Source organism: Lytechinus variegatus, chromosome 4 (assembly GCF_018143015.1).
Source record: "Lytechinus variegatus isolate NC3 chromosome 4, Lvar_3.0, whole genome shotgun sequence".
Lineage (NCBI taxonomy): Eukaryota > Metazoa > Echinodermata > Echinoidea > Temnopleuroida > Toxopneustidae > Lytechinus > Lytechinus variegatus.
Window position 1 is genome coordinate 55,633,949 of NC_054743.1, and position 20,932 is coordinate 55,654,880.

At 34.4% G+C, this 20,932-nt stretch overlaps 1 long non-coding RNA gene across 1 annotated transcript; it reads left to right on the forward strand.

Moving 5' to 3' along the window:
• Positions 1 to 5,418: 5,418 nt before the first annotated feature.
• Positions 5,419 to 10,129, forward strand: LOC121414357. Its single transcript, XR_005969843.1, has 5 exons — positions 5,419 to 5,774; positions 7,020 to 7,118; positions 7,858 to 8,019; positions 9,067 to 9,340; positions 9,725 to 10,129. It is a non-coding gene; the product is annotated as an uncharacterized LOC121414357 (long non-coding RNA).
• The last annotated feature ends 10,803 nt before the right edge of the window (positions 10,130 to 20,932 follow it).

Genomic DNA, 20,932 nt, shown 5'->3' on the forward strand with positions numbered 1-20,932 from the left:
CTTTCTTATTTCTATTTTCTACCAGCAATATTCAAAACAAACGAGACCAAAGAGTACTGCTCCTCAAAAACATGAAACATTCACGAACATCACTTTCACTGTTATTTAGTTTTATATCTGTCACAAAATACACCCCTTGGAAAGGAAATCAAATGACGCGAAAAGAATAATGTAATTTCAGATATTTGATAACATCTATTTGATAACTATTTAAAAACAAACAAAACGTAGAAGGAGGGGGAATAAGTAATACGAAAAGTGTATATACATGTATTTTGTTTTGTTGTTGTTCTTAAACGTACAAGAGTTAGGCCTCGGGTATGCAGATAGGACTCAAATGTAATCAGGGGCGGAATCCAGCTTTCGCCAATGGGGGGGGGGGATTTACCGGTGCCAGTTAAAAATGGCAGAGGTAAAAATGGCAGAGGTAATAATCGCAGAGGTAATAATGGCAGAGGTAATAATGACAAAGGTAAAAATGGCAGAGGTAATAATGGCAAAGGTAAAAATGGCAAAGGTAAAAATGGCAGAGGTAAAAATGGCAGATGTAAAAATTGCAGAGGTAAAATTGGCAGAGGTAAAATTGGCAGAGGTAAGAATGGCAGAGGTAAAGATGATAAAGATAGGCTACGTTAAGATTATCATCCATGACCGGACTATTGTCGACGAAATGGGCTATAAAAACTGATTAAATATTATGTTGTTTTTCGTCATTTAAGATCTAAACTCATTTTCTTGCCAAAATGATTTCAATTAGTGACTGCATGATGAAAGGATCTTAAGCTCGTAAGCTGGCAGAACAACGCTTTACATACAAACCCATCGATTTTTAAAATGTAAACACCAATGTGTGCAGCCACTTACCCTCTGAAACGAACAAGTTCAGGTCTACGTCGAACTACTTTCATAATCTAAACTGGATAAAAAAAAGTAACTGAACATTCGGTAATAAAAGTTTTTTTTTAATTTCCATATCATGATGGATCATGATGAATAGATCCGCCAGTGATGTCACTGGCGGATCCATGGGGCACAGCTGGCCCTTGGGCCCCCCCCCCCCCTTGAGAGGTAATTATTAAAATCTTAGCAAATATGCTAACTCAAGTGTGCCCCTTTTTTTAAAGCGAGACCCTTTTCTGCTTGCTATTTATTTTGTTTACGAGTTAGTAGGCAGAAATTTTTTTGCATGTCATTTTTCAGGAAAATGTGCCCCCTCCCCCTTGGAAAATCCTGGATCTGCCCCTGATTGATGTGATACGTTAATTGTAAATGATACAATTATTGTTCAGTCTTTATAGAGCAATACCTCAATGCAGCTAGTCCAAGTGGATGCCAGGTTCCCATTGCAAAGGGTTTGACGTCACATATGGGAAGCTGCCCCATGACATTTTATGCAATAAAAAATGGTTCATAATTGCTTTAAAAAAATATTTCAGGAGCGTCAGTGAAATGATTTGTCGCTTGATATATACTGGAGATAATTTTTTATTTTTATTTTTCTAGAAAATTACATTTCATTAATATTTTCTATACACCAAATATGGGAAAGCTGCTCGCAAATGACGTCACCATTGAAATATAAAAGTATAGCTTTTTAAATCTTTAATTGATTTCCTAAACCGTCACCATTATCATTTTATTTTTTTCTGCTATTCTACAATGACTTTTAACCGAGGTTGAACTTCCCCTGTAATGAATTAAGTACAATTGCGATCAAGAGTGTGCTTCAAATTTGAATACTAATACAGCGATTTGACATGAGAAGGCCATCCATGAGAGTCCAGAAAAATAAGATATTCTAGCCAAAAGATTATCAATTTGGTGCAGACGATCTATCTATGATTTTAAGAATGTCACCCTTTCCATTATTTTTATTTTCTTAAAACCTTTCTTAGTTAATCTATGTACATGTAGGGCTTACATGCGGGGGCTTTTTATTTTTTTTTTCATGGGGGTTGAAGACTCTTTTTACCTATACCATTATGACCTCTGCCATTTTTACCTCTGCCATTATTACCTCTGCCATTTTTACCTCTGCCATTATTACCTCTGCCATTTTTTACCTCTGACATTTTTACCTTTGCCATTATTACCTCTGCCATTTTTACCTCTGCCATTATTACCTCTTCCATTTTTACCTCTGCCATTATTACCTCTGCCATTTTTACCTCTGCCATTTTTACCTCTGCAATTTTTACCTCTGCCATTATTACCTCTGCCATTTTTACACCGAGCCGATTTACCCATATTCTCCCCGATCGGCCGCTCAAAGTTGATTGATATTTGTTTCTTTGAAGGGGTAGTCCTAGCAGTAACTTCTTTGCTTTATTCTCACAAAACATAAATAAATAATAATCTCATATAAACTCCTCAAAAAGGTTTGGAAATCTGACTTTCATCGATAGTCCCTCCGATCGTTTTTAGTAAATATCGATATCTAATTAACATAAAAAATACATTATTTCATTATCTTTAAAGTGATAACCTACATGATATGATTATGGTTCACATGGAGGTGCAGTGCCTTGAAATGTGGGGCAAGGTGTAAATTTAAAAGTCGCAAAATGACACAATGTTGAAAGTCACTGTGCTTTTTTCAATTGTGATGAGTGAGTTACTCGGTAGTTTGTTTTGAGTATGATCGAGAATCCCTCCCCTGTTAATAAATATCAATTTGTAATTTATATCAATGAATAGATCATTTAACTCTCTTTAAAACGATACCCTATATAATATGATTAGGGTTCACATGGAGGTGCAGTGGCTGTTCTTTTTTTGTGGTGATGAGTGAGTTTCTCAGCAGTTTCTTTTAATTGTTTTCATGCACCTAAACATCAACATTAACATGGAGTCAAACACACCTCTGCACAAGCAAACATATAACAAACAACATGCATGGGTATTTCAAAACACGATTAAAACCATGTTATTTCACAGAATCATCACTACATAAACCACAATAAAACATAGCAAATGAAGAAGCAGGGGCTTGATTTGATTGTATTGTATTGACCTTTTATGACCATTTCTGCTTGTTTTGCAGCTTTCCAGTTCAGACCTCATCCAACACTTTTGAGTACTGCTCTTTTTGTGGTGGCTTGATCATATCAAGCATGGTATCAATTTAAAGGGGAAGTTCACCCTGAAGAAAACTTTGTTGCAAATATAGCAGAAAAAATAATAAACAATAATGGTGAAGGTTTGAGGAAAATCCGTTAAAGAGTAAGAAAGTTATTAGAGTTCAACGTTTTGGATTCGTGACGTCATAAACGAGCAGCTGCCCCATGTGTTATGTAATATAAAATGCATGAATTTCAAATTTTGCACGGGTCCTGATGACTTAATTTTGTTTTCTATTCATGATCGGGTATGAAATGATTTGTCTATTGATATACAAAAGGTACAGTGAAAACCATTTTCAATTTTCTGAGAAAATGAAATTTTATTGATTTTTTACCATTCGCTATAATGTAGGAATGGTGCTCGCATATGACGTCACAAATCAAATAATTGAAATTCTAATAACTTTTTAATTATTTGATGAATTTTTCTCAAACCTTCGGCAATATTTTTTTCTTATTTTTTCTGCTATTTTTACAATAAAGTTTTTGTCAGGGTGAACTTCCCCTTTAAGGAGAATTAAGTGATAATGTCAAATATGCATTGTGTAAAATTGGAATTCGGGAGAAAATATTTAAAGGAAATTGTATGTATTTTGTCTTGACAATATTAATATTTTGAGCAACGATTGTGATCGTGAACAAGATGTGTATGTACCACTGCTAGCACGAATCGCGAGCAGAAATTTCTGATATCCGCTCTGGCCTGATGGGAAAACAGACCTACTACTGTTTGCAGTTACCTTTTAAAGCAATACATATTTCAACAATCAAATAATGCGAGCGCCAAGAGCGAGCTGGATATTTATGACATTTCGACCTAAAAATTTGACATTCTAAGCACTTTTGTCATCAAAAACAGGATAGGTATACAAATTAACATTTAGAATTAGACCTAAAAATGTTCAGATTTCTTAATCACAAAAAGGATGACTTATCTTCCTTCATTAATAATGCAAGCGCAGCGCGAGAAGAAATGTTTTGATATTCTGATGTGAAACTTGATAAATCAAGCACATTTTGAATAAAGAACAAATTGCGTATCTATTGTGTGCGCATGTTTTTTGAGATTTATACCTAGAATCTGGGAATTCGAAATTCTTTTATTATGAAGAAAAGCAATAATGCTCGAGCTTTAAAACCCATTATGGCTATCTAAAAAAAGTCATTCTAAACACTATTTCAAGCATCGTAGGAAAATCGTTAAGTGGATATGTATCGTACTAATCGTACAAATGATGCAAGCGCAAAGCGCGAGCCAATTTGATTTTAAGTATTTTTTAGACCAAGCACACGGGGAAATTGCAAGTATATTGATTTTTCAGATTCCATTCCACAAAGAACCATTTTCAAAAGAATTAAAGATTTCACAGTTAGCAGACGACACCGCTCTTTTTGTTAATTCCGTCCAGGCAGGAAATGTCGCAATTCAAGATGTTATTAAGTTCGGGGAATATTCTGGCTTAAAACTTAATTTAGATAAAAGTTATGCCACTTAATATAAATCATAATGAAACAAATTGTATATGCAACTTGGAATGGTCTGATGAACCAATTAAATATCTTGGTGTTGTATTGTGCAAGAACACAAATGACTTCAATGTCCTTAATTGGTCTGTAAAGATAGATAAAATTAAACGTATTATAAATCTTTGGAAGATGAGAAATCTGACATACTATGGGAGAATAGTTATTATAAAAATTTTACTTGTATCACAGTTAATATACTTAAGTACATGCTATATCATGCCCCATAATTATATCAACGAACTTAATAAAATAATTCATTCATTTTTATGGAATTCTAAAAGAGAAAAAGTGAAAAGAGTTTACATTATTCATTCACCCCAATATGGGGGTTTGGGTATAATTGATATAGATTCTAGATTGAAATCACTCAGACTTTCTTGGTTACCAAAACTGGTAAGAGGTGATGAACCACCATGGAAATATATTTGTGAGTTTTGGTTACATAAATTACATGAATTAGGCGTTATATCTTTATCAATTCAATGTAACTGTTCTCCTATAGACATGATCAAATTATGCAAAAAATATTCATTACCTACATTTTATACAGACTTACTTACTTCATGGGCTGAACTTCACTATCTTAACCCTATCTAGGCCGGGGGGGGGGGGGGGCCTCGGAGGCTCCCCCCTCAACAAATCGCTCGATATTTTCGCCGTGCGAAATTTTTTGACTGCGCCACTCGCTGAGTTTTTATATTCAAGTCTTGCGCAACTTTTGAGACCAATTTTGCGTCACCCGGGTATGTGGTTCCGAAATTACGTAACATTATGGCCCGAATTCACAAAGGTGGACTAAAGTTATACCCGGGGTATAAAACGCGTCATTTGACGTCATTTTAATCCATGGACTAAAGTTAGTACCTAGGTACTAACTTTTGCGATTCACAAAGGTGGACTAAAGTTATACCGGGGTATAAAACGCGTCATTTGACGTCACGATTTAGTCAGCTCTTTGGGGTGGACTAAATCGGTGGATTAAAGTTAGTCCACGGTTTTAACCAATCAGAGAGCAGCATTGCGGTTGCAGAAAAGTTTGCTGCAAAAAAAGTTTTTTGGACGGAGACGAGATTCGGTGTGATCGGCTTATCTAAAGCTTAAAATTTCACGACTTCGACCGAGATTGTAAGTAAATTACATAATTTATTGGAGCTTAAATCATGACGGAGCCTTCAGTTCCATCTGTAACTATCATTGATAGCTTTAACTTTCCAAAAAGTGTACTCGAAAACTTGAAATGGTATCTTAATCATTGTTATCGTCGCGTCTCTAAGCTGCTCAGTCCCAGCCATGTATTTTTGTGTGCGTTCTTGGTTATCAGATGAGCAGTGCAGTGCGAGACGCAATTAGCAGTCACACTCACAGGCGAGGTATAGGTAGGCGTGATTGAAAGGCCGATACTAGTTATGCCAGGCAGTGATTTTGTGTGATTTTCATGGAATTTTTGTTGTCTACGATACCCCTGCCAACACAATACTATACTGTGCATCAAATTTTGTCTGAAAAGTGAATCAAGACCAAGGAGAGCAGCGATAAAAATAAATGAAAAAAAATTCTAACGTTACAAATACAAGAGCCGGTCTAACTTACGTTAGAGTACATTCTACCCTGGGCTGGCTTTGCCTTGGCTTGGTCGATGGCCAGGCTTACCTGGTAGCCATGTTAGAGTTAGTCCTACAACATCGTTGGAGTAAAAAAAAAAATTTAATAAGGGTCAACTCGAGTCTAAGGCTAAGCCCTGATTTAAATATTTTTGGAAAAAAATGTTTTAAAAAGATTGGGTTCCACTCACCACTGTTTACTCCAACAGCTGTATATGAACTTAATTTTAATATGACTTTGATTTTACTAAAACTAAGTTTTACTTACCTTCGGCATCGCATTTGCGATCACTTCTAGATTTACGGTGTCGTCAAAACAAAAAATAATGGAAATCCTAGGCCTAATTGAATAATTTGAGTAATTCTAACTGAGGTCTAACTTTGAAAATTCTATCTTTTGGGGGTTATTTTCTCTACCCCACTCTCTTTGTTTCAAGTATTTTTTTTCACAAGGTGTCCTTCCAATGTTAAATCCACACGAGACCGCACATAACTACAAGTGCATTTGATCTTTAGTTCTAAACATTTGTAGTAGACCGATAAATAGGTTTATTTCTGTCAGAGATATGCTCCCCTGAGACTTCATGTGGCTCCGCAGCATCCCCTCTCACAAAAAATCAGAAAATGTTGAAAGACTCCTTTGAAACAGCGGATTTTATCATTCTACAATTGTACCTGCTTATTATTTTTTCTTTGATATAGGGCCTAGTACATTGCAGTATGATTGATGAATAAATATTTTTTCATTCTTTTTTTTCTTCCATATCAGAAACAGACCATACTCGGCAGATTGTGAGATTGTGATCAATCAAGACGACAAACATGGCTCACATTTTTGAACTGCTGTGCCTTCTTGCAACAGAGTGAGGTATGTCTTATCAATTCATATTGAAAAAATTAGATATCATTAAAATGGCATTTTGCATTAAATGTTATTTCTGTGATTTGAATTCATCTTGTAATTGTTAATGTATCACGTATGTTACTTTTTCATTCTTGTCATAGTAATTGACAAAAAGGAAGAGGGGGGGGGGACCTTGCTTGTATGTTATAAGCATATGTGTACTGGTCACTAGCTTTTTTTTAAAGGCTTGTTGATCTCCAATTAATCCTGACATTTTGTTGAATATTTATTTAAAAGAGAGAAAAAAGCATAGTCTTATGAATGCCAGGGGGGGGGGGGTGGATGTAGAAAAAAAAGTTTAATGAGACTTTGATGAAGATTCATGAAAATATGTTATTCGAAAGTCACTCGCAAGCAATACCCTCTTTTTGTGTAAACAATGTTCCATAAAATTAGTGCCTTGCCTTCACTATTCAAGCCAATTGAAAGTGATTCAGCATCTCTTAGACGCGCATGGTTTGATCAATGATGATGATCAGCAACAATTGGCAGTTTTCTTTCTTCACATTTACAAGTACATGTAGGTAAATAGAAAAGCTACTCATGACAATTAGACATTTTTATCCTATCTTTTTTTAGGGATTTCTGTATAATCTTTGACATTCTGTTCCTCACTTTAAACACTTTTGAATTAAATGAAATTCAAAGAGTAAATTGCCCATTCATGATGACTCTTCAACACAATCTTTCAACTTCCATGCAGATTCAGCAACACATAGGAAGACCACAGCATGGATTAAGAGACAGGAAGAATCCATTTGAATGCTACAAGGATGAACCTTTCAGAGTGGGCTACCAACAGAGAGAAACGACACATTGCCTGACATGTTACATGTTTTGACAGGACTTTGTTTTTATGCCATTGGTGAGTTTGCATATGCGAACTATAAAGCAGAAGGTAATTGGGGGGGGGGGGGTCAAATTATGTTCTATGAAAGCGATTCTCCAGGCCAAAAATAATGAGATTTTTATAAAGAAAAATTCGGCTCGCAAAAACCATCAATATTGGATGGAGAATTATGAATTGATTCAATTTTAAAGTTTTACATTACTTGGGGGAAACAGTTCTGTGTATCCTCATGAATATGCAATATTCACATTCCCACTTGTTCTCTAGTGATTTGAAATTATAATCGTTCATTTTTTTCCTCCAGGAATGTAAAAATGTGGTTGACTGCTGATTATATATTTAAGATAGTTATTGCGAGTTCAGAATAATGTAAGGATCAAGGGTTGGAAGTATCTAGTCATGAAAATTAAGTTTTATGTTTTGCATAGCATGCAGATTTTCCATTAAGTAATTGTCACCAGAGCAAATATCGTGGAACCCTTGTACATTCATGTATGGAAAATGTGTGGATGTGACATCATCAGGCCACTTCTTGCATATTAATGATAACATGCACATGGTTTACAGAAATAATTAATGCAAAACCTAATATAATTCATCATCCAAATTGTATGATTTTTGTTTCTGCTTTCAGTCAGGAGTACAGGGGAGGGGGAGTGTTGGGGTATTTCAGAGAAAGGTTTTTGTGGAAATGAAACAAATGAAGCAAATGGGTGGGGATTTTATTTTTCTCTCATTTTTTACAATGTAACAACATTTTTTAATACAAATATGTCATTCAAGTGGGAAATTATCATGAAGGATGGTTTATAATCACCCAAAAAGAAATATTGGTATGTCATTCCAGCTTAAGAGAGATATTCTCCATTTTGCATGGATTGTTATTGCAGTAGATTTTTTTTTAGTGAATCTAAGAAAAATCTCTTTAATCAGTTCCAGTGCATCATAAACATCAGCTCATAACAGAAGCACAATGTTTGCAAATGTAAATGGTAAAGTATCAATTGGCTTTCATATCAATAAAGCAATTACACAACATCACTTATCATTCATTAACTAAAGGTACCTTTTAGAAGATGCAAGCAGACAAAGCAACTATATCATAGTCATCCGTGTGCAGAATCATCAAAGATTTTTCTGAGGCAATGGCAAGGAGTAACAGTTAATGAAGTGTCCGATGACGAGAAATTCAAACCACCCAGCGACAATTTGATGATTGCTACAGGTTTCCAAGAGTCGCAGGTGCTATCGATTGGGGCCATGTCTACATCAGGAGTCCTGATGGGGAACAAGCCCTGTACTTAGCAGGAAGAACAGGTCTTCTGTAAATGTATAGGTTGGTATACACACTCAGTTTTCAATTTGATATTCTCTGTATTCAACACCTACTAGATGTATGTGATAATGAAGAAAACATATATTGGCCCCTACTACATACTGTATTTAATCAAATTTCAATCTTGTTGGTCAAATTTTCTTGTAATTTTATACTCTTTATATGTGAAATAAGACAATTTTAAAGATTTCACAGAAGAAAAAAATATATAGATAATCTGCTAACTTTCCTATTGCAGGAGAAATGAAAAATAGTAAAAAAAAATGCATTTTGCTCTTCAGGTAAAGGGGGTATTAATTGCTTGATCAATGAAGATGTATTTCCAGAAAGAATAACGAAGAGCAAATTTTTTTAATATTCATTTTGTTTTTATCCTTATTGCAGGTATCCGTTGCTCCTCTCTTTGATGAATTCCTGCCTGCATTCTGTTGTCAATAGAAAAGGACCATGTGCTTCGGGTATTAAGCATTCCATTGGATTATCTGTGTATGAAAGTGGACACTTGTGATCACAAAATGGTAGCTTAGTTGATAGGATGTATTCATGCATTCCGATTTATCATTAGTGATCAAATGACCATCTTGCTTTTAAAAACCCAAATTCACAACATTTTTCTTGTTTGACAAAAGGTTTGGGATGTGAATTCCAGGAAATAAATGACACACACGATGGGCTAATGTATAAGCAGGGATGTGAGAGGTATAAGCAACATTTTGCTCATGCTTAACTAAGTTTGGCATGAGATGGTCTTGGTCATTCTTATGATTCAAGTCTATTTTTATACCATTTTTTTAAAACAACAATCAATGTTTGAAGCCTCATGATTTCAATATCAAAACCTCTTTGTTAATTAAATGGTCATATTTCTAAGCATATGCAGCTTCCTAATTTATCAAATTTAAATTATATAATATCATTTTTGCTGAATATCCTTTTTTTTCCCACCTATTTTCATAGGCACTAAGATACATTTCTGTAGTAAGCACTATATATACATTGCAAGCTATTATCATTTGTTTGATATTACTATTTTATGATAGAATCATCCTTTAATTTCTTTCAGAAATATAATTGCCTAATTACCTGTGATATTCATGCTTTAGCTGTAGAGTTTAAAATCTTGACTAAACTTTTTTTAATCCATTGTTTATCTATTTTTATTCAGAGTTTCTGATGCATTGTTAAGAAAATGTAAACAGTCTATTCAATCTTCGTATCATTATGTAAAGAATTTCAATCTACTTTAAAAAAAAATAATGTACGAAATAAACTGCTCTGTCTACTACACATGTACATATAAGTTTTGATTTTAAAGGTCAAGTCCTCCCCAGAAAGAATTCGATTTGAATTAATAGAAAAAAATCAACCTAGCATAATGCCGAAAATTTCATCAAAAATGGATGTAAAATAGGAACGTTATGACATTTATAAGTTTGGGTTATTTTTCACAACACAGTTATATGTGGAGATCAGTGGCATGCAAATGAGACAGTCAATGATGTCCTTCACTATTTCTTTTGTTTTTGTTGTATGAATTGTACAACATTTCATTTTTTTACAGATTTGACATTGAGGGCCAACTTGACTAAACCAAATTATATTATTAAAATAATGCAAATTCCACATGCTCAGGGAGTGACTAATCTTGGGTTCACTTGACAATGAAGAGAAATTCGAATATTTCATCTAGTAGAATAAAAAGAAATAGTTTGCATACCGACCTGGATGTACATATAAACTGTTATGTGTGGTCAAGCGAAACTTTAAAAATGTCATAATTTAATATCTTTACATCAGATTTTGATGAAATTTTCAGTGTTACACTTGTTTGATTTTTCTCTTTTTATTCAAATCAACTTTGTGGGGGTGGACTTGTCCTTTTATTTTGATATCGTTTTCAAGTAATTGTGTCAGGAGAAAACAAAAATGAAATTCTTTTATCAATTCTGTCCATATGCTGCATGGTTCATCGTTCTTGCAGGAAGCAAAAAATAAATTTATATAAGAAAGACTGTTAAGGAGAGATTAATGTTATGTGTAAGGCAGGGGCGGTGGTAATGGTATGTTGGTTAAGGTTGTGTATGAAGAAAGTCAAGTGATTGCTTGCTTGTGCAGGAGGATATACTTCAAGAAACTTGTTGTAGGGTATACTGCAAAATGATTTATAGTAAAACTTTTGAGAGAAAAGTATTTGGCACGTTAAGATGCACAATAATGTACATGTGATGGAAGCAAATGAGAAATGAAAGGAGTAAAGGTTGCTACATGTGTCACTGAGAGAATGGCCAGTGGTGTTATAGCATAAATCTTTGTTAAAAGTTATTTTCTTTTAGGGAAATTTAGTCCCTTCAGTTTGAAAGTATAGAGGGGGACCACTGACCATGGAAAAAAGCCCCTCCCCCAAAAAAATCTTTATTACCAAGAAAAAAAAGAAAGAAGGGTAAAACATATTTTTGAATATTATGTCAAATCTATCACAAAATTGGATATTTGCAATTAAAATTTTGAATATTTTTCCTTGCAATTTTTATTTTATTTTACCTGATATGCCATATTTAGCCCCCTCAAAATTTTGGGCTTAATACGTACACCACTGTTATTTCCCCAATTTCAAATATATCATTGATTGGGTGGAATACCCTTTACACTTATCCACGGTTGATAAGTCTTTATTTTTCTGATAAGGAAATTGTGTTTCTTTTAAAGAAAAAAAAATACTGCAAGCATGGTGAATAGCTTAACCCCCCCCCAAAAAAAAAAAAATACTGCAAGCACAAACTGGAGAATAGGTAAAGGTTGGGAATAATGCGATTGCAAGAGTGACCTGAGTGTGGAGGAGCTACCAATGAGTTTCTCAGCTCCTTTTAGAGATGTTGGTAGAACTGACTTACAGAGTGGGGGGGGGACTTGGGGCTCTTCCCCCCCCCAAAAAAAATAATAAATTCATGACCAAGAAAAGAAAGATAAAAGAAATTAGGGTGAAATAGAATTATTCTTTTATATATATCATGTGAAAATCTAACAAAAACTTGGATATTTGTTAATTTAATTGTCAATTAAAAAAAGTTGCTCGCTTAAAATTATTTTTTTTAATCCATTTATCGAGATACATATAAAAAGACAAGAATAAATAAATGAATTGAAAAAATACTTCAAATGGGAAAGTCAATTCTGAGGGAAAGGAAAAGGGGCACGCTTGTGGACGCGGGATCAGATCAAGGTCATGTCGCTCGGCCCCACGCGACGCTGGCCCCGGCCGGCCCACCATGTACCAATTAACGTACACAACCTTAAAGCTTGTGTATAGTTTTGGTAAATCCACCAAAGTGCACCTATCACTATTCCAATTCGTTGCTAGCTAATATGAATGGATATGCCCTATAACAGTTATGATGTGGAGTATATGAAATGAAAATGTGTTTTACAGGATAAATTTTGCGATTTTACATGGAAATTTAACTTGATCGGGTCACCCGATCAAATTAAAATATCTGTGTGTTTTTGTCTTCCAATTAAATCCTATTCCAAATCATGGAATGGGCTGAAACTTTCAAGATATGTTCTTTATCTGTAACTTTTGGATATCTAATCACTAAATTTATAAGATAAGTGCTTGAATGCCCATTTTTTAATTTAAAACAAGCATCGCCGAGAGAGGGCGCTATATATCCAAGATTTGAATATTTGAAATTTTCTCAGAGAAGTGCAGTTGGAAAAATATCTAACGGTCTCTACGCTTCAGTAAGACTGTCATATTAGATGATATTCGATTATCAATCACATTATTGACCCTTTACCAAAGCTATACACAGGCTTTAACCCGGGACAAAACCCAAACAAAGATTCAATTTCATATTTCCATTTTCAATCAAAGCTAGCTCCGGGCAAAGTTCCACCGGACTTCGATAAGGTAGGTAGGATTATACAATAGTATCAGATTGGTTATTATTTATTTCAAACAAATCATAATGTGCACTCAATCTAACATTTAGATTTAATTGATGTGTAACGTTAGATTTAACTTCCGTAGATCTAACTTCTTCAAGCCTAAAAAAACGCAGTACAGTATTAGATAGATTAGGTAGGCCTAGATCCACGTCGTACTGCTGTGTTACGATGCCGATCGATATGGACTTCATACATAAGACCAAAAAGGCAAAACTAAAAACAACTTTGGTCTCTGTGATTGTTCCGCTGGACTCCGTTGCCTCCACTCACCAATTGAGAAATAAGAAATTGAAAAAAAAATGTTTACAACCCCCTCGAAACAGCCGGTTGCTGCAGCTGTCTAAAAAAAGTTATAACTTGTTCACGTTACCATACGGTGTACCGTATACATTGTGGTGAGCTTGAACTTCTCGATAGAGATACGGTACGATGCTGCAGGCGCAGCCGAGCTAGCTCGCACGCAGGTAGCGCTAGTCCGAACCTAAGTTGGCCAATATTAACAAATAAGTAATGACAATGTTCGTTCTCAACACCGCATTGCTAAGAAATTCAAGTGCATGCTGCTGATACATGATTTTTTGGTTGAGTTCTGCTCCTAATTCATGTGATGGCGACGTTTCATACGGCCCTAGCAGACTAAACTCTCAAATACGGCTCTGAGCATGCTCAGTACTGCTTTATTACACTGAGCATGCTCAGTGCAGTGCTATAATAGTATGCTAGCTTCAGTTCATGATTTAATCCATGGACTAAAGTTATACCCGGGGTATAACTCAGCCGTGGACTAACTTTAGCACCCGGGTATAAAGTTAGTCCATGGATTAGTAAGTCCACCGTTTGTGAATAGCGCGGTGGACTAACTTTATACCCCGGTATTAGCTAACCCCCGACTAAATTTAACCCCGGTATAACTTTAGTCCACCTTTGTGAATTCGGGCCAGTGTAAGTGCATGTCAGACCGAAAATTGCTCAAAAACGTGATTTCGTGTACAAAGTCAATGCAAATTGTGTTTTCAACCAAATTTCATAAATGTATGATTATTTTTAGTTCTGCTTGTCTAAATGTATTCATTTTTGCTTTTTATGATCACAGAAGAGTCCCCAACAAATTTCATTGAAAAAACAATGAAAAACAAAAGGTCCAAAAAACAAAGAAATACATAAGAAATTGCAAAAAACAATATAATACATAAGAAAATGATTTGATATCACAATTTTTTTTCATGTACTCTTGCTTAGGACACATCAAAGAGTTTCTATACCAAAAATTAGTACATTTGGAGCTTTATTTAGGGAGTTAGAGGAAAAAGTATGATTTCGCATACTAATTACGCATAAATTAGCATAATCACTTAATAGCGATTCGCATGAAATAAATTACTATACAATCTTGTAGATTATGTCCCAGGCAACCCGTGTGCCAATTTTTGGCGCGATCGCGCGGTCGACGGCCGAGATCTTAGGGGGGGGGGGGCCTGGGAGGCCCCCCTCGGCCATAGGAACTCCCAAAATACCCCGGCCTAGATAGGGTTAATGTATTCGAAGTAACTCAATTTTAAAATGAAATCATATAGTCCAGTAGACGGTCTCATAGGCCATGTACAAGACCTGGAAAAGTTGTTAAGTACAAGGTTTTTTTGTTGATTCGTAATCTAGATGGGTATTGAAGTAAATTCAGCTTGGTTGCCACCTTGGCAACCTTGAGCAATTTTTTTAATTAGCCTAATTAGCATAATCGTCTAATTAGCATACTTCTCTTAAACCAGAACGACTAAAAACATAAATAATATCATTTTTCTAAGAGGTCCTGTGACGTTGAATCCATGCATAACAATATTTTAAATATCTAAGTTATGCAATTATCGTAATCAGCCTAATTAGCATAATGAGCTAATTAGCATAAGTGTAATACACTGTGTATATGTATTTGTGGATGTCTATCCAGAAAATTCCCAATACGTAAATAATGCAACCTTTTTATGGTTTTCTATAGCGAGGAATTAAGTTATGACATTATTTTTCCATTTTAACCAATGTAATCGCCGTAATTAGCATAATGCACTAATTAACATATATGTGTGTAATATATATAAAATACATCTTTCTTTGTCATTTCATATCGAGAATGCCCGAAAAATTAATAATACAGCTATCTTATGGCGTTTTATGGCGAGGAATTCATTTATGACATTACTTTTCCATTTTAAACAATGCAGTCGCTGTAATTAGCATAATTAGCATAATCAACCTAATGCATTAATTAACATATATATATATATATATTTGTCAAAGTACTACAACAGCCAGAAAACAAATAATAGAGCTATCCTATGGTATCATTCTATGAGGTATTCTTTTGTGAAATTATTTTTAAAAACGTTTAACAAATGTTACTGTTTTAATTAGCGTAATTAGCATAATGCGCTAATTAACTTATGAGCAATATTTTACAATATATATTCCTTGTCATTTTATAACAATAATGCCTGAAAATATGAATAGTACAGCTATCCTATGATTTCCAATGACTAGGACTTCACTTATGACATTATATTAACCTTTTTACCAATGTAATTTTCGTAATTAGCATAATGCGCTAATTAACATATTTGTGCAATATGTATATATATATTTTATATTGAGAAAGCCTGAAAACAAACAATTACAGCTATCCAATGGTTTTCTATGATGAAGAATTCTTTTGTGACATTATTTTCCCCGTTTAACAAATGTTATTGTGTAATTAGTGCAATCAGTATACTGCGCTAATTAACATAATTAACTATATATATATATATTTCTTTGTCATTTTATTGTCTCACCTGCATAGCAGAGTGAGACTATAGGCGCCGCTTTTCCGACGGCAGCGACGGCGGTGGCGTCAACATCAAATCTTAACCTGAGGTTAAGTTTTTGAAATGACATCATAACTTAGAAAGTATATGGACCTAGTTCATGAAACTTGGCCATAAGGTTAATCAAGTATTACTAAACATCCTATTAGAGTTTCATGTCACATGACCAAGGTCAAAAGTCATTTAGGGTCAATGAACTTAGACCATGTAGGAGGAATCAACATCAAAATCTTAACCTGAGGTTAAGTTTTTGAAATGTCATCATAACTTAGAAAATATATGGACCTAGCTCATGAAACTTGGACATAAGGTTAACCAAGTATCACTGAACATCCTGCGTGAGTTTTATGTCACATGACCAAGGTCAAATCATTTAGGGTTAATGAACTTTGGCCGAATTGGGGGTATCTGTTGAATTCCCATCATAACTTTGAAAGTTTATAGATCTGATTCATGAAACATGGACATAATAGTAATCAAGCATCACTGAACATTTTGTGCAAGTTTCGGTCTCATGATTAAGGTCAAAGGTCATTTAGGGTCAATGAACTTTGGCCGATTTGGGGGTATCTGCTGAATTACCATCATAACTTTGAAAATTTATTGGTCTAGTTCGTTAAACTTGGACATTAGAGTAATCAAGTATCACTGAACATCCTGTGCGCATTTCAGGTCACATGACCAAGGTCAAAGGTCAATGAACTTTGGCCGAATCGGGTGTAACTGTTGAATTACCATCATAACTCTGAAAGTTTATGGATCTGATTCATGAAACTTGTACATAAGAGTAATCAAGTATCACTGAACATCCTGTGCGAGTTTCAGGTCACATGATCAAGGTCAAAGGTCATGTAAGGTCAACGAACTTTGGCCATGTTGGGTTTTTTTTTTTAATAACCATCATATCTCTGTAAGTTTATTGGTCTAGTTCATAAAAAGTGGACATACAGTAAGAGTAACCATGTATCACTGAACATCTTGTGCGAGTTAGAGTAGTTTTCAAAGTCAGCACTGCTGCTATATTGAACCGCGTGATGCAGGTGAGACGGCCAGAGGCATTCCACTTGTTTGTTGAATAACCATCATATCTCTGTAAGTTTATTGGTCTAGTTCATAAAAAGTGGACATAATAGTAACCATGTATCACTGAACATCTTGTGCGAGTTAGAGCAGTTTTCAAAGTCAGCACTGCTGCTATATTGAACTGCGTGATGCAGGTGAGACGGCCAGAGGCATTCCACTTGTATTAAAAAATGCCTGAAAAAATGAATAATACAGCTATTTCATAGTTTTCTATGACAAGGAATTAATATGATATCGTATTTCACTTTAAATGATGTTAATGGTGTAATAAGCTTAATTGGCATAATGAGCTAATCAAAGTGGAACGCATCTGGCAGTCTCGACTGCATTACGCGATTTTATACAGCAGCAGGTTTGACTTTGAAAACAGCTATTGCATATAATATTAACGTAAGAACAATTCATAAGATGTCCATTGATCCAAAATGGCCTTAGACCATGATCAAGTGACCTAACATGTGTGCAAAACAATCCTTCATCCTAGATTACCCATATGTTTATGTTTCATGAACAAGACCCATTATTACCCATATGTTTATGTTTCATGAACAAGACCCATAAACTTTCTAAGGTATGATGCCAAGTTAAAACATACCCCTAACATGGCCAAAGTTCATTGACCTTATATTACCTTTGATATTGGTCATTTGAATTCACATAGATGTTATATGCATTGGGCCAGTAATAATAATTAAGGCATTGACATTGGTTAATATGGAAAATTACTGTCATAAATGAATTCATCAACATAGAAAACATTAGAAGAGCTGTATTATATATGTTTTCAGGCTGATGTAGACAGTACTTTGACACAGGAATCTATTTATTGCAAATATATATTAATTAGCGCATTATGCTAATTAAGCTAATTATAACAATAACATTGTTTAAAGGAAAAAGATGATGTCACAAAAGAATTCCTCATCATATAACTACAGGATAGCTGTATTATTTATGTTTTGGGGAATTCTCACTCGGTATAAAATGACAAAGAAATATATATATTGCACATATATGTTAATTAGCGCATTATGCTAATTATACTAATTACGACAATTACATTGGCAAAAAGAGGAAAAATAACTTCAGAAATTAATTCCTCGTGATAGAAAATCATGGGATAGCTGTTTTATTTATGTGTTTTGCATTTTCGATATAAAATGACAAAGGAAAGTATATATTGCACATATATAATGGTAATTAGCGTATTATGCTGATTATGCTAATTACGACAATTACATTGGTAAGAAGGGAAAAATAATGTCATAAATGAATTCCTCGCCATATACATTAAAACAAGCATAGGGTAGCTGTATTAATCATGTTTTCGGACATTCTCGATATGAAATGACAAAGAAATATATAAGTTTATATGTATTACACATATACATGTACATGTGTTAATTAGTGCATTATGCTAATTAAAAATAATTACAGCAATTACATTAGTTAAAATTGAAAAATAATGTCATAAATGAATTCCTCGCTATAGAAAACCCTAAATGGGATGCATTATCTACATATTGGGCATTTTTGGGATAGACATCCACAAATACGTATATATTACACTTTAAGGTATTGTTTAACTTTGTGAGCAGCCGATTTAAAAAATTCTCAAACCAAGATGAAACATGTGTACAAGTGCATGTATTAGAACTAATAAACCCTGAAAACAACCATTATTGAGAATGAAAAGCTAAAACTACAAGGCAAACCCCGATTTAGTAAATAGGCGTCTTATAGACACCTAAATAGTACACATAAGTGTATGGGATGAAATAAAGATGGTGTTTCCGGTCACTTTATATTTCAATTTTTGAAGCACTAAATAATCATTTTCGAACGCAATTTTTTCAGGGCTTCATTTTTGGAACATATCAAAGACACAGGTGACAAGTGTGACCTTCTAGCTCAGATTTTTTAAACGTCAAACCAATGTTAACCAATCACTTTAAGCTAATTAGCTCACTATGCTAATTAGGCTGATTACGATAATTGCATAATTTAAATATTTAAATTATTGCTATAAATCGATTCCTTGTCACAGGACCTCTTACTAAAATGACATTATTTGTGTTTTTAATCTTTCTGGTGTAAGAGAAGTAGCATATTACATAACGTAATATGCTAATTAGATGATTATGCTAATTAGGCTAATTAAAAAATTTGCTCAAGGTTGCCAAGGTTGCAACCAAGCTGAATTTACTTACTGTCCGTCTTCAGGAGATGGACAGTCAACCTGTCCGAAACGTCGAGTCTCTCTACTACTCATCATCTCTACTCGCCGACGCAAGCCAGCATCTCCTCATCAGCTCTACTACTCAAGCTGTTCTCACTCAACATTCCTTCTGGTTTACAGTCCTTTTCAGGACTATTCTCAAGAAAGAATACTCTATTCTCAAAATCTCCACTTTCTCGCCTATCCACTTCCTCTCTTCTTCTATCCACTGCTTCTATAACACTCCACATGGTGTACCGTAAACCACATCAGCAAGGGATGACAAGGTTATGGATAGGTGAATAATACAATGAAAATAACTGTTATGCATAAGGTTTGACCTACTCAATTAATTTAGGGGAAATAATAAAGTTAGTGTTTTGCATGAACTCATTAGAATGTCCAACATTGATGTTGCCTTAGCAATACTTGAATTCCACGATAAATATCAATGTTGCAAATGACCTGTTGCCATAGCAACAGCTCATTTACACAAGAAAAGTACCAGTTTTGATTAGAAAAATGACTATAGACTCTGATTTTTCTTTCATTTCTCCTAATTTTGTGATAAGAATTGATATGTTTGCTGTTAACATACAAATAATATCTGAAGCCATTGTCATGGCAACCAAATTACATCGAATTTGAAAAAAAAACATGGTTGACAACACAATGGACAGGTGGAAAATGCAATTAGAATTATTATGTATATGCTTAAGTTTTGAACCCCTCATTTGAACATAAAGTATAGAATGAGTTCTGCAGGAGTTCTTTAGAAAGATAAAAAATTATGTTGCCTTGGTTACGCTTGAATTAAATTCTTTTTAAAATGTTGTAAAGGGCTCGTTGCCATGGCAACAGCTTATTTCCCTATAGAAAGGTAAATATATTGATAAAAATGTAGAATACAGACATGTATGATCATCTTTCCATTTTCAATTATTTTAAGGTACTGATCAAGATATGTTTGTGACTAGATTTATAAATATAACATTTTAAGCCATTGCCATGGCAACCCGATAACATCTATTTTTTCAAAAACAACATGGATGGCAAGGGTATGGAGACTATGGACAGGTGAAAAATTCACTTAATGTGCATGCATAAGGTTTGACCTCAATCTAGGGGAAACAATACAATGAGTGTTCTGCATGAACTAATTAGAATGATAAACATTGATGATGGCTTGGTAATACTTGAATTCAATGATAAATATCAACGTTGCAAATGATCTGTTGTCATAGCAACTGCTCATTTTCCCAAGAAAAGTACCAGTTTTGATTAAAAAAACTGTAGTGGTCTGATGTGTCCAAGACCTTGAGACGGCTTCCAAAAATGGAGTTTAAAACGGCTGTTGATATATAAATGGACATAGCTCACTTCATATCCGTCTGGGATAATTATATGATTTCGTGTCTAGACAATGGTTTCAATGGTCAAGTAATACATTATGACAAGTTACACGGACAGTCAGTTGTCCTGTATATT